This window comes from Oryzias melastigma, linkage group LG1 (assembly GCF_002922805.2).
Source record: "Oryzias melastigma strain HK-1 linkage group LG1, ASM292280v2, whole genome shotgun sequence".
Taxonomy (NCBI): domain Eukaryota; kingdom Metazoa; phylum Chordata; class Actinopteri; order Beloniformes; family Adrianichthyidae; genus Oryzias; species Oryzias melastigma.
Window position 1 is genome coordinate 8,425,377 of NC_050512.1, and position 13,461 is coordinate 8,438,837.

The window sequence follows — 13,461 nt, forward strand, 5'->3', positions numbered from 1 at the left end:
TTTCAGAGTCATGCTTGATCCTTAACATTAAAGTTAAACACATTTATAATTCATTTCAGAGCATTGTACTGTCTATAAATCACCCAAACAGAAAGAGTCAAAAAGCAGTTTTATTTATAATTATTTATCGCCCTCCCGGCCTGTACTCAGAATTTTTTTTCTGAGTTTTCTGAATTTGTATCAAATATTATTTCAGATTCTGACAAAATAATAATATCAGGTCATTTTAATATTCATATTGATGATTCCAGTGACTGTCTTGGAAACGCATTTGCGGCTTTAATAGAAAATGTTGGTTTCACACAAAATGTAAATCAACCTACTCACTGTCATAAGCACACCCTGGACCTTGTTTTAACTCATGGAGTTGAGATTAGCCAGCTGAATGTCCTTCCTCATAACCCCATACTCTCAGATCATTTTCTAATTACCTTTCAGTTTAAATTAGAAAATCCTATGGCTCCAATAAATAAGAAAGAGCTTAAACGAACATTATCTGACCATTCTGTGTCCGAATTTAAACTCGCAGTCCAACCAAAGTTTAGTAACATTTTGGATAAATATCCTCAGAGCACTTTAAGTCCCGTTGATAATGATCAGTTTGTCAATGATACCATGCAAGCCCTCAGAGGAACACTTGATGCTGTTGCCCCTCTGAAACTTAAGCTTGTTAGACAAAACAGAGTAGCACCGTGGTTTAACGCTGAAACACGTTCCCTAAAACAAATAACTCGTAAATTAGAAAGAAAATGGCGCCGTTCTGGCTCAGAGCACTCTCTGAATGCTTGGAAATGCAGCCTCTTAAGTTATAAAAAATCCCTGCGTAAAGCGAGAACTCAATATTACTCAACTTTAATAGCAGAAAATGCAAATAACCCAAGATTTCTCTTTAGTACTATAGCCAGGCTGACCAACAGCCACAGCTCGGTTGAACCACATATTCCTGCTACTATCAGCTCTGAAGATTTCCTTCAATTCTTTGATAATAAAATCTCAAATATTAGACAGAAGCTAAATGTGGTTATTCCCACTATCGACCCAAAGCAGGCAGAAGTCGTAGAAATAAAGGCATCCATAGAAACGTCTGAAACATTAGACTGCTTTACTGCTGTGGACCAAGCAGAAATAGCATCAGTTATTACGTCTTCTAAAACCTCCACTTGTCTCTTAGACCCAATCCCCACTAAACTTTTTAAAGAAATCTTCCCCCTTATTAGTGAATCCATATTAACCATAATAAATACCTCTCTAGAGACTGGTTATGTGCCTCAGTCTTTTAAATATGCGGTTGTTAAACCTCTTTTGAAAAAACCCAGCCTGGATCCTGACATTCTGGCCAACTATAGACCAATATCTAATCTCCCATTCATATCTAAAATCCTAGAAAGAGTTGTAGTAAAGCAGCTGCAGTGCCACCTACAGGACAATAATCACTTTGAAGATTTTCAGTCAGGGTTCAGACCTCACCATAGCACTGAAACTGCACTGGTCAGAGTTACTAATGACTTGCTATTGGCTTCAGAAAAGGGACTAATCTCTGTTCTGGTCCTGTTAGACCTCAGCGCAGCCTTTGATACCATCGACCACAGCATCTTACTCCAGAGACTAGAGCATGACATAGGGATCAGGGGATCTGCCCTCCAGTGGTTTGAATCCTATTTATCTGATAGATACCAGTTTGTTAATGTAAATGGACAGTCCTCTCATTGTACTAGAGTTAGCTACGGAGTCCCTCAGGGCTCAGTTCTAGGGCCCATTCTGTTCACGCTTTACATGCTGCCCTTAGGAAACATAATCAGGAAACATAGCATTAACTTTCACTGTTATGCAGATGATACACAGCTGTATTTATCCATTAAACCTGACCAGAATGACCACCTAGAGAAACTGAATTCATGCATCAGAGACATTAAGACCTGGATGAAAATTAATTACCTCCTCCTAAACCCAGAAAAAACTGAGGTCATGATACTGGGTCCTAAACACCTGAGAGATGCTCTCTCAGATCAGATAGTCTCCCTGGATGGTTAAATGTTGCCTCCAATTCTTCAGTCAGAAACTTAGGGGTTTTATTTGACCAGGATTTATCATTTAAGGCTCACATATCTCAAGCTTGTAAAACTGCATTTTTTCATCTACGCAATATAGGATCAGGAATATGTCATCTAAAAGTGACGCTAAAAAACTCATCCATGCATTTGTTATGTTACGCTCTTTTTCCTCCTAGAACCCTGCAGCACAAAACACCCGCTACGTAGATCTGTGGTGTGCGGGTTGGGGGCTCTCGCGCACGCATGTCTGTGTGTTTTGATTGTATGCATATTTTTATCTCTAAGGTCTGTTTAGACACAAGAATATGATTACATTTGTCAGTCTCGACGTTTTATAGTGAAAAATTGGTTTTATTTTGAAAATAAACTGGATTCTCTCATGTATTTTAATGCAACTTCCTGCCAGTATTGACGCGGAGCGCTCGCGGAAAAAATAGACCAGACGCCGAAATGTTCCGCTGCACCGCCTGGACCCTCCGCGCCTGGTCTGAACGACGCCATAGGTTAACATGGGTGCCGAATGGAAGCGGACTCCGTTCCGCACCGCTTAGCGGCGCTTCCGCGTCCGGTGTGACCCCGGTGTTAGACTGGAGCTCAGAGAAAAATTTATTTTAGTATCTTCTTCCCAGTCTAAGTATATCCAACAATTGCAACATTCAATGCTAATCGTTCACTGTTCCAGATGCTTCCATGGTTTGGTGAACTTCCTCCTGAAGCAAACTCCATCGACACTGACAGCAACATTGACCAAATATGTGGCCGTAATAACTACAGATTGGAATGCACAGAAGCGGCTCCATGGACTATCAACACCAGCTCCGCAGTGGAGGCCAGGAGTCCACAGAACCTCCCCGAACACCAGGCTGGTGCAGCACCCTGGGCCTCAGCCCTCTTCTCGACGCCCAAGCAGTTGTGGTCTATGCCCCGCTGTCTGAAGGCCTCACTTCAGCAGCAGCAACCCGAGCCGGCTCACCGGAACCGAGATCGGACAGAGCTCCTTCCACTGCTGGTCTCAGCTGGGTGATGACTCCCGCTTCCCCCTCCTCAAGTCCAACTGCGTCAGCAACTGCTTCGAGGCCTGGTTTGCTGGAACCTGACCGGCGTGCGCTTCTTCCTGGATCTGTGGAGCCGGTCCCGCCGCCAGCAGCTTCTGCTGTTCCATCAGGGCCTGCCACAAGAGGGAAATGTCGCAGTCTGATCTGCAAAACTGTGGCTCTCCGCTCAGGCGAGCTGTCCCGGGGTTTGCGTGCCGCGTCATCTGTTTCACCGGCTTCAGGGCATCCACTTTCCCCAGCAAAATGGATTTTCATGTTGGATCGCTGTTTGCCAGAAGGTGTTGCAGTGGGGCTCCCATCCCCTAACCTGAGCCCGCTGGAGTGGAGGCTCCCCCAGCTGCAGTCTCAGGGAAACCCAGCCCCCCACTTTTATGGAGACATCATGTTTTCACACATCTGTCAGCTTCACATTTTGTTACGGCGTCAGGCAGAAAGGGGAACCCAGGAGCAGGAAGGACTCAAAATCAGATGGGGAACGGTGAAAAGTGTTTAATAGTGCTCCAAGACATAGAAAGCAAACAGGACTCTGCGACAGAGAAACACCAGAAAACCATAACTTAAATACCTGAAACACTAATGAGAAATAATATGCAGCTGTGGCAACCAGGTCAGAGCAAGGGAGGAGGGGCAAACACTGCTGGACGTGACACATTTGGGTAAAATCATACGGTCATTCCATGAGCATTCCATACATTGATAACTTCACATCATTTTACAATAGACCATATCTCTTCAAAGGAGACAGTTTACACCCAAACAATAATGGTTTCCGTCTTCTCAACATATATCTCCCCCTCTGTTCTTTAAAAGCCAGTCCTGGCTGACTGTTGAACCAGGACATCCACACCCCCAATATATCATTCTCTGCCATACAGCATCATATTCCAGTCCAGATCACCAATAGATATTCTAATCATTTTTATTCGTTTCCACATGCCTCGCATGTCAGATGTCTGTCAAATTCAAACTGACGCCCTTGTCTGACGCCCTTTACAAATCCACAGGCTCTCCTCAGGGCTGTGTTCTCTCTCCTCTGCTCTTCATTCTTTACACAGACGACTGCAGGTCAACCCATCAGAACTGTCACATCGTTAAGTTTGCTGATGACACTGTCCTCCTGTCGCTGTCTTCTGACCAATCACAACATCACAGCTCAACCATACAGGACTTCATGGAGTGGTGCGATAACTGTCACCTGGAGCTCAACATCAACAAAACAAAAGAGATGATAGTGACCTTCTCCCCCAGACAGAAACAATTGGCTGAGTCAGCCCCCACCATCCTTCACGGAGAGCCAGTAGAAATTGTCAGCGAGTACAAATACCTGGGAACCATCTTTGATGACCTGGTTAGGTTCTACTCCAACACGGACGCTATCTTAGCAAAGTACAGTCAGAGACAATACCTCCTGAGGAAATTAAAATCATTTGGAACAAGCAGTGACATCCTGACCAGATTTTACTACGCCTTTATTGAAAATGTCATAACCTTCTCATTTATCTGCTGGTTCCACTCACTAACAGTACAGAACAAAAACCGTCTCACACATGTTGTTAAAGTCTGCTCAAAAATCATTGAGCAGCCAATCAGACCCCTTGTCACCCTGTGTGATCAACAGACAACAAAGAAAGCCAACAAAATCCTTCAAGACCCCTCCCATGTCATGCATCAAGAGTTGGAATGGCTCCCCTCACATCGCAGGCTTCGGATTCCTGGATGTAAAACACAGAGGAGGAAGAGCACCTTCATACCAAGAGCAGTCCAGCTACTTAACGCTGACTTACAATCCAGCTAATCAGTGCAATTAAACTAAATTATCACAAACACACTACGTCACTTTATGTCATCTCGTGTGTTTATATATATATATATATATATATATACAATTCTATTTATGTGCAATATTTTTATACTATCTTCTTGTATATAATGTCTCTTTTATCCAATGTCAGACCTCTCCTGTATTAAGGAATCATAGGATTGTACAGCTTTTCTCCCCTTACTGTTATTATTATTTTTATTTTTATTTCTCTCTATGCTCGTGTGTCATGTGTAACTTGTATGTTGATTGAAGGCACTCTCTGCATCAAAAAACAGAATTGCCCCTCGGGGATAAATAAAGTTGTTTGAACTTTGAACTTTGAACTTGAACTTTGAACACTCTACGTATTGAAGACCAAGTATATGCTACATAGCACAACAGTCAATCATAGATCTAAACCACACTTCCACAGCTGACTCCACTAGCCCTGCCCCTTTTTTTGTGTGGCATTTATCAAATATGGGCTGAGACTGGAATCAGCCTCCAACTGCCCTAATTGGCTACCCTTTAAGGATCTGATTTTATACAATGATTTAACTTGTTTTTTACTGAAACCTGGTTCGGCACTGATGCTCCAGCTGTTCTCATTAGGTGTGTTTCCATTAACTCTGAAATGGTGCAAATTGGAATTACGATAATAAATTCTCCTAATGGAAACACCACAATTTCCAAAAAAACTGACATATTTCGAAAAAAGTTTTTGCGCTTAGAGGAGGTGGAATTTGGGGTGTATCGAAACAGACATTTTTCACAAAACTGTAATGAAAACACTTTTTTTTTTAAATAGATGCGCCTCTTGGTATGAAGTGTCTGTCCAAGAGCAGCACAGCGGGTGGCAGGAGAGATCCAACAGCTTTACAGCTCATAAGTTGAGTGTCATACAGAATCGTGCAGCTCCTCCATAATAAAATCACTAAGATTTCCTCATCACTTCATCTGCAGCCGCATTTTCTGTAGCTTGGAGTCTGAGTAAGACGCTGAAGTCTCATTTGAGGAAAAGCGCAAGTGCAGGGACAAACTAAAATGCATCTTGTTCTGTTTTTAAACAGAAAAAAGGGTCCAGCAGCTTACTTGCTAGAATGGTTATTTTTTAAAAACACGCTTAACAGGTTTAATTTTAACTTTTTATTTTCAATCAAGGGAGGTAAGGAAGGATCAATAGCTCACAAAAAAAATATGTCTGAAATATTGTATTCAACAAATATTATTTATTTGAGCATTATGCTTTTCTTTTTGGTGCCCACCAGTTTTAACTGTCACAGTTAATAGACCACCAAACCCTACTACCTCTTTTATTGAAGAATTTTCTGAATTTTTATCATCTCTTCATATTAGGTTTTATAGGATTTTAATTACTGGTGATTCTAATTTACATTTTTATAAAAATGAAGATGTCTATGCTCGTGATTTTTTAAATCTTCTGAAAAGCATGGATTATAAACATGTCACACAGGCCACTTACAACAGAGGACAGACCCTCAACCTTGTCATTAACTCTGTTGTTGATTTGGCATATCAGATCACTGCTTCAGCGAGAACTGTGACAAAATGGTATATAAATCCTGAAGTGGCTACAAATTTGATTGATATTTTTAAGTAAATTCCTACTCATGATTCACCTGCATCCTGTGATTCTATGGCTTATGATTTTAATCACAGACTTCAGTCTTCCTTAGATGCAGTGGCTCCAATCAAGACAAAAACAATAAGAACTACTACTATAAGATCTAACATTTTATCTATGCAACTGATTTTAACAGATTACCAGCATTGTTTATACCAGAGGAAACACTGAGTTGCTTCTCAACTACATGAGTGGAACACGATGGGGTTCTGAGGGGTTTGCGTGATGTAGAACCGTACGCGTTCTCTGTGGTTACCTGAGGTTATCAGAAGGATAGGGTGAGTGCGATGGGTGATACGGGACAGATGTTGACCCCTTAGACCAGGGGTCTCCAACTAATTTGGCGAGAGGTCCAGTAACTCTGTCAGCTTGGTAGAACCGGGTCCGAACATGCAAAAACATTCAGTCAACATTTCACTTTTCTGTTCTTTTATTTAATTACAAGGTGTAGTTACATTTGCAAAGAACTCTCAACGAGTATTTCTCTCATTCCTTTTTGTACAAAATACATACATGTGCATGAATTGTAGAGTAAAAAAAGATATTGTACATAAACTTGCCTCCTTATAGTGCAATATGTGTGCTCTTTCACAAACTTTAACATTCTGCTGTATGTCACTTAAAGTGCAACAGGTAACATGAATGTACCTCAAAAAGCATTCATAGTTAATCCCTCAAATGTTAATTTTCTGTTTTGCAACCTTAAAAGTAGGTTGCAAATAATAGTACATATTGAACATTAAAGTAATAACTTTCATAAGTGTGAAAACCATTATAAATGTAAAGGTAAACTACAAATCAGACTTAAAGAGACGTAGATGGCACTTTAAATGGTGGTGTTGAGCTGGAACTATATTGAGCTAAATTGGGGCCAATATTATTTGAAACCCAAATAAGACAAATTGAAATAATATTGGTGTTTGGCCAAAAATTTTTTTACTGTTCTAAAATAATCTTAATTATTTTCAACTTCAAATTTTCTCTTTTTTAGGCTGAACTCAGAATTTCAACTCCCAAACTTAATCAGTTTCATTTTTTTTCCAGTTTAAACTCTTTTTTTTTAATATAAAAATTTTAGTTTCAAAACTTTTGGCCTTGTTGTGGCTAACACAAAGGGCCAATCAAAACTAAATGAGAGGAATAACTTCAGTCCCAGTGTCTTCACTAACTCCTAGAGCCGTGATAATTACGATCAGAAAATGTCTGTATTGTCTGTTCTATCATATTCTAAAGTTGTCCCAAGACGGATGTAAAGATCAGAGTTTTATCCCGTACAAACCGTGTCCAAAACTCTGTTCTAGCAGAGTCAGTGAATGCACCAGGACTGAAGTTACCACACTCATCCATTTGGTTTGGTCCTTTGTGTTAGACCCACCACAAAGGGGCAAAAAGTTTTGAAGCAGAAATTTTTGTATTCGAAAACGAACATAAATAAATAAATAGAGTCGAATAAAAAAAATTGAATTTAAATTTTCAGTTTTGAAACCCTAAAAAAATAAACTTTTTGAGCTGAAAATAGGTTAATTTTAGAATGGGAAGAATTTTCTGACATTCAATTTTTTTTTTTGCCAAACAAACTTTTTTTTTTCATTTGTCTTATTTGGGTTTCAAATAATATTGGCAGCAGTGTAGCTTCCTAGCCCGGCACATCTCTGGAAAGCGTCTTCTTGACGACAGGGGAATCTGTCGGACCTTTGCTTGAAGCTGCAAAGCTCTTTTCCTTCTAATATTGTTTCTGTATTTGCCTCCATACACTCTTTAATCATTTCACAGTGACTTTAGTGTTTGTCCAAATCCATTCCACTCGTAGTGAGCACTCGTGAGCTCGTTGTTGTGCTGTTAGTGTCTGTACGCTCACACTGTACTTTCAGTTCATATATTTTCCGTGACCACGTCACTCATTCTGTCGGGTAATTTGTGTCAGAAGTTTTGTGTTTTGTCTCATAGCGCTGCGATATCAGCGTTCTTAACAAAACCAGCGGACTCCATGTTTATAATACAAACCGGCCTGTAGAACTCACTGCTGGTAAATAAAAGTGAAAGCTTCGGTCCACTCATCTCCAAAGACACCATTTTCAGTCCACTTTTCTCATTGTAGACAGAGCCATTGTTCACGCACATTCCAGATAACTTTACGTCCCAACTACGGTAGCTCACCGCTCTGAACTTTTGCCGGTTGAAGGACCCCGGTCTGAACGGAGCTATCCTCGCGCGTGCCTGTTCAAAAATCGCCATGTAAAGATGAATGAAAAACCTTATTTTTTATTAAAAATGCTTGGCGGTCCGGATAAAAGGGTCTCGGTGTCCGGACCCGGACCGCCAGTTGTGGACCCCTGCCCTAGACTGGCGGCCTTGACAGGCGAGTTCAACGGTTCGGTGGGTATGTGTAGCTGCGACACAAGGTTTTGGTCGATGAAGCTTTGCTCCGCTCCTGAATCCACCAGTACTTGGGTTTCATGACATCTGGCCTGTAGGCAAATCTTGACAGGTAGAATAAGGAAGTTCCCGCAGGGGGAGACTTCCTGGGAACCCTCCCGCGACCTGTCTTCTAGCGGGGGGTCCTGCCTTTTAAAGAAAGGGGTCATTGAGCAACATAATGATCAGACTTGCCGCAATAGAAGCAGGATCGCTCATCCCTCCTTTTCTGGCGTTCCTCTGGAGTGAGTTTGGAGTGCCCAATCTGCATGGGTTCCTCGCCGGGTCTCCGTGTGGGCTCCTTTACTGGAGAGTGGGAGAGAGGTGACGTTAGAGGGTAACTGGGATCAGGCACAGTTCTGCGTGAGGGGGAATGTCTCTCTGCTCGTCTTTCTCTTAAACGAACGTCGGAGCGTAATGCAGCGGACACCAGTTTTTTAAATGAGCGGGCTTCAGGTTGTGAGCATAAATGATCCTTGATGGATTCATTTAGGGATTGGTAGAAAATTCCTTTTAGCGCTTTATCCGGCCAGCCTGCCTCAACAGCCAGGATACGAAAGTCTATGACGTGGTCTGCAACGGTGCGTTTACCTTGTTGAGGCTCAGTAGGTGACGCGTTGCTTCATCCTCCTTACGAGGCTGGTCAAAAACTATTCTAAATTCTGTTAAAAAGCGGTCAAAGGGCAAACCGGAAATGGGGTGGGCGAACAGATAGGCTTGGGCCCACTGCAAGGCTCTGCCCCTGAGCGAGTTAACGATTAGAGTAATCTTACTGTGATCCGTTCGGTAGTGTCCTGGTGCCTGCTGAAAAATAAGTTGGCATTGTAGCAGAAACCTCCCCGTGGAAGACCTCCGGCTGTAGGCGGATGTTTTCGTGTGACGTAGCGGAAGCGGCAGTAGCTGCGGCTTCTGTTTGCGGAAGTGGCGGGGTCGGAGACAGCGCTAATTTAGGTAACTGACTCGTTAGATCCATAACAGCTTGCAATACATTGTCGATCCGGAGAAATACGTCCTGCTGTGCTGGGGCGAGTTGCTGTAGAGCGCTGGACTGATGATCCAGGAGGGTGCCTTGTTGAATGACAACGTGGCGTAGACCTTCCGGGTCAGCTGGGTCTGGAGTATGGCCAGTTCGTTCTGTCATGATCACGTGACGAGACAGACCCAGACGCTGGAACCCGGAAGGATGACGGGAGGCAGAAGTGATATAGAAAGGTTTTATTGTCCATGGGGGAGTGGAGTAGCGGCCGGAACTAGGAGTGGATCTGCAGACTTGAGATGGAGAGCGAAGACCGGTGCAGGGCTGGAGCGGCAAGGTGAGTTCAGCAGATGGTGCGTGGCGTGGAGTGGGTTTGGCGTAGCAGAGTAGTAGAGGCTTAGCTGGACCCAGGACGGCACATGGATGATGAGGACCTGGAGACAGAGGTGTACTATGGTCAGGCGTTGAAAGACTCAAGGAAGACGTAAGCTTACGAAACATGAGAGGCCAGGGTACTGCACCGGGTAAGGTAACGAACTGGCGAAGAATGCTGGGGAAGGCTCCTCTTAAGTAGGCTGGTGTGGAGGTGATGAGTGCCGACAGCTGGGTCCAATTAGGAGGCGGAGTAGGAGCACAGGTGCACCATGACAATGAGTTTTTAAATACCCAAACCATTTTAGGTGAATTTCAATCTGGTTTTAGAATGAACCACAGTACAGAGATGGCTCTTTTAAAGATCATTAATGATTTTAGAATTAATTTAGACTCCCAGATACTTCATATTCTGGTGCTGCTGGATCTTTCTGCTGCTTTTGATACAGTAGATCACCAGATAGACTTAAGAGTCTAGTAGGCCTCTCTGGAAATGTTCTTAAGTGGTTTTATTTCTATCTTACAGAACAACACTTTTATGTAAGTATGGACACAAGCTCCTCAAGAATCTGTGAAATAAGTTGTGGGGTTCCCCAAGGGTCAATGTTAGGTCCCATTCTTTTTAATTTGTACATGTTGCCTCTTGGGGATGTCATCAGAAGACACAGCGTTGACTTTCCCAGATATGCTGATGATACACAGCTTTACATCGCCGTGTCTCCTGATGACCTTGAACCTAAAAACACTCTTGTAAATTGTATTTTAGAAATAAAGTCATGGATGGCAGAGAACTTCTTAAAGCTCGACCATGACAAAACAGACGTTTTAATCATCAGTCCTGAAGACGAGAGAGCTGGTTTTACCACATTTTCAACATTTTAACTCTTCTCATTGTGTGAGAAACCTGGGCGATCTTAGCTGAATTTTATCCCTCACATTATAAATGTTGTTAAGACTGGATTTTATCATCTTAAAAATATTGCCAGAGTCCGCCCATTCTTCTCTCTTGCCACCACAGAGGTGCTGATGCATGCTTTTATTTTTAGTCATTTAGATTATTATAAAGCCCTGATCTCTGGTTTACCTCAAAAATCTCTTTCAAAATTACAATTATTGCAGAACTCAGCAGGACAAGTTCTGATGAGGACCAGGGGGTGGGTACACATTACACCCATTTTAAAATCTTATGATTTTAGCCCCAGTGTTTCCAGTGGGGATCCTTTATTCCAGGGCTTGTAAGCTTGACAGTGGTCGTTGCCGTGGCGCTCGCCCATCTGATACAGCTGGGGTCCAGCATTGCGGCCTCACAGTTGTGGAATGGACCCCGTTGCTGTCTGTTCAAGGTGGGAGCTGTGGTTATGTTCCATGTCGAGGCTGGCCCCTGGTATAAAGAGATTCCCAAATACTGTTTCCTCACAGTAGAGCCAAGCCTAAACTTTCTTTTATAAGTTATTTTTAAAAGTATACATTGTGTGTGGAGTCATGGGATGTATGTGCTATTGGAGGCGGGGGGGGGTGAGTTGGGTCCTTATTTTAACTTTTGTGTTTCTGTTTTATAATTCTAAAGTGCTTTGAGTTACTTATGTATGAGAAGTGCTTTTTACAAATAAAGTTGATTTTATTTAATTTTTTTTTTTCATTACTTCCAGAATTTTGAATGCAGGTTAGCTGGCGGACTGTGTATCGTTTTGTCTTCGATTTTTTTCTCCACTCATAATCCCGACCTCTCACTGTAGTTTAACTTCAGCCAGTTGTAACTGAGTTGACCTGGTGGAAGCAAGCTTGCGATTGGATAACTTCTTGCTTTTGTAACATAGCAAGGAAGCGACAAAGAACAAAACAGGAACAAAAACGAAGTTCAAAGAAATCAGTTGTTTACTTTCCAGATCAGTTTTATAAAGTTTTACCAACAGAATCTCAAGCGTATTTGAAATTTTCAACTGATACTTCCATTTTTTAAGAACTATATTGATTTTTTGATACATACTAAATAATCTTAACATCCCTAATTAAAATATTTAAAAAAAATACTGTTTGTTAATTGAAGAAATGCAAAAAAATTGGCAATTCTAAAGCTTCTTCTGAATACGTTACACACTAAAGCAGTTTTAACATAGAGTCCAATATATTTTGCAAAGTTATGTTTTTTACGTTTTTTTACTTTGTAACAAAATACAGAGATTCTACTGGAGAAGAAGCGTACTGGAGACATCATGAGAGGAGAAGGAATCCAGTCTGGGGAGGCAGAGGCTCATTCATTCAAAGCAATCTAAGAGAGAAGGAAAACAAATCCAAAATCTGCAAGCCAAAGGCAAAAACATAGGGGCAGAAAAAGCAGATACCTCCCAGTAACGTTGGGTTTAACAATATCAGCCTTTCTCTCTCTCTCTCTCTCTCTCTCTCTCTCTCTCTCTCTCTCTCTCTCTCTCTCTCTATGTGTTGCAAATAAGGTTGGGAGTCAAAGGTATTGTGAAAACACTAATGCTTCTAGCATGTTACACAAAAGAGTTAAGAGTTACTGTGAGTCTAACAAATGTGGAATTCCACCAAATTCACTGTAAATGGTTATGTTGTTGACTTCTGCACCAATGGTACTTGAACTCACATCTTTCATTGATGTGATAGTTTCATCTACCAACTGAAACTACACACAGATATTCATAGTAAAAGGGGTGTGATACAGCTAGTTGGGTGGGTGCACAATAGAGGTGTAGGAAAAAATAGATTCGGTGATATAGCTCGATATTTCATTTGGCGATACTTGCATCGATCTAAAATGTTGCCATGACGATGTTTATTTAATTATTTATGAGCATCCTTCACTATTGCTTCTGTTTTCCATTTCCACCTCCGACCACTAGTTGGCAGCAGAGCACACTAAGCCTCTTTGAGCTGCTCTCAGCATTGACTGTATATAAGAAGAACTGGACAGAGCAAGCCCCCCTACTTTCGTGTTCCATATAGGAAGTACCACTGGGTTGCAAAAAGGCCAAAGTCCCATTGACTTACATTGAGAAACAGACAGTTATTTCTCAGTCATTTTATATGTCAGAATAATCATTCGCGAGCTCTGCAGCGGCGTCACCCAAATGCTCCTTTTAGCTCGATAAAAAGGAATAAATGTAAGTAAAGCCAAAAGGACCGCT

General features: G+C 41.8%; 1 protein-coding gene and 1 long non-coding RNA gene across 5 annotated transcripts in view; one reads left to right on the forward strand and one right to left on the reverse strand.

The window, feature by feature from the left end:
• The window catches only part of LOC112137456 (complement C3), a 217,125-nt gene that overhangs the window by 191,084 nt on the left and 12,580 nt on the right, over positions 1–13,461 (forward strand). The window lies entirely within an intron of this gene.
• On the reverse strand, positions 7,606–13,331 carry LOC112137464. The gene is made up of 2 exons (XR_002917545.2): positions 10,465–13,331; positions 7,606–10,377 (listed from the first exon to the last, which is right to left on the reverse strand). It is a non-coding gene; the product is annotated as an uncharacterized LOC112137464 (long non-coding RNA).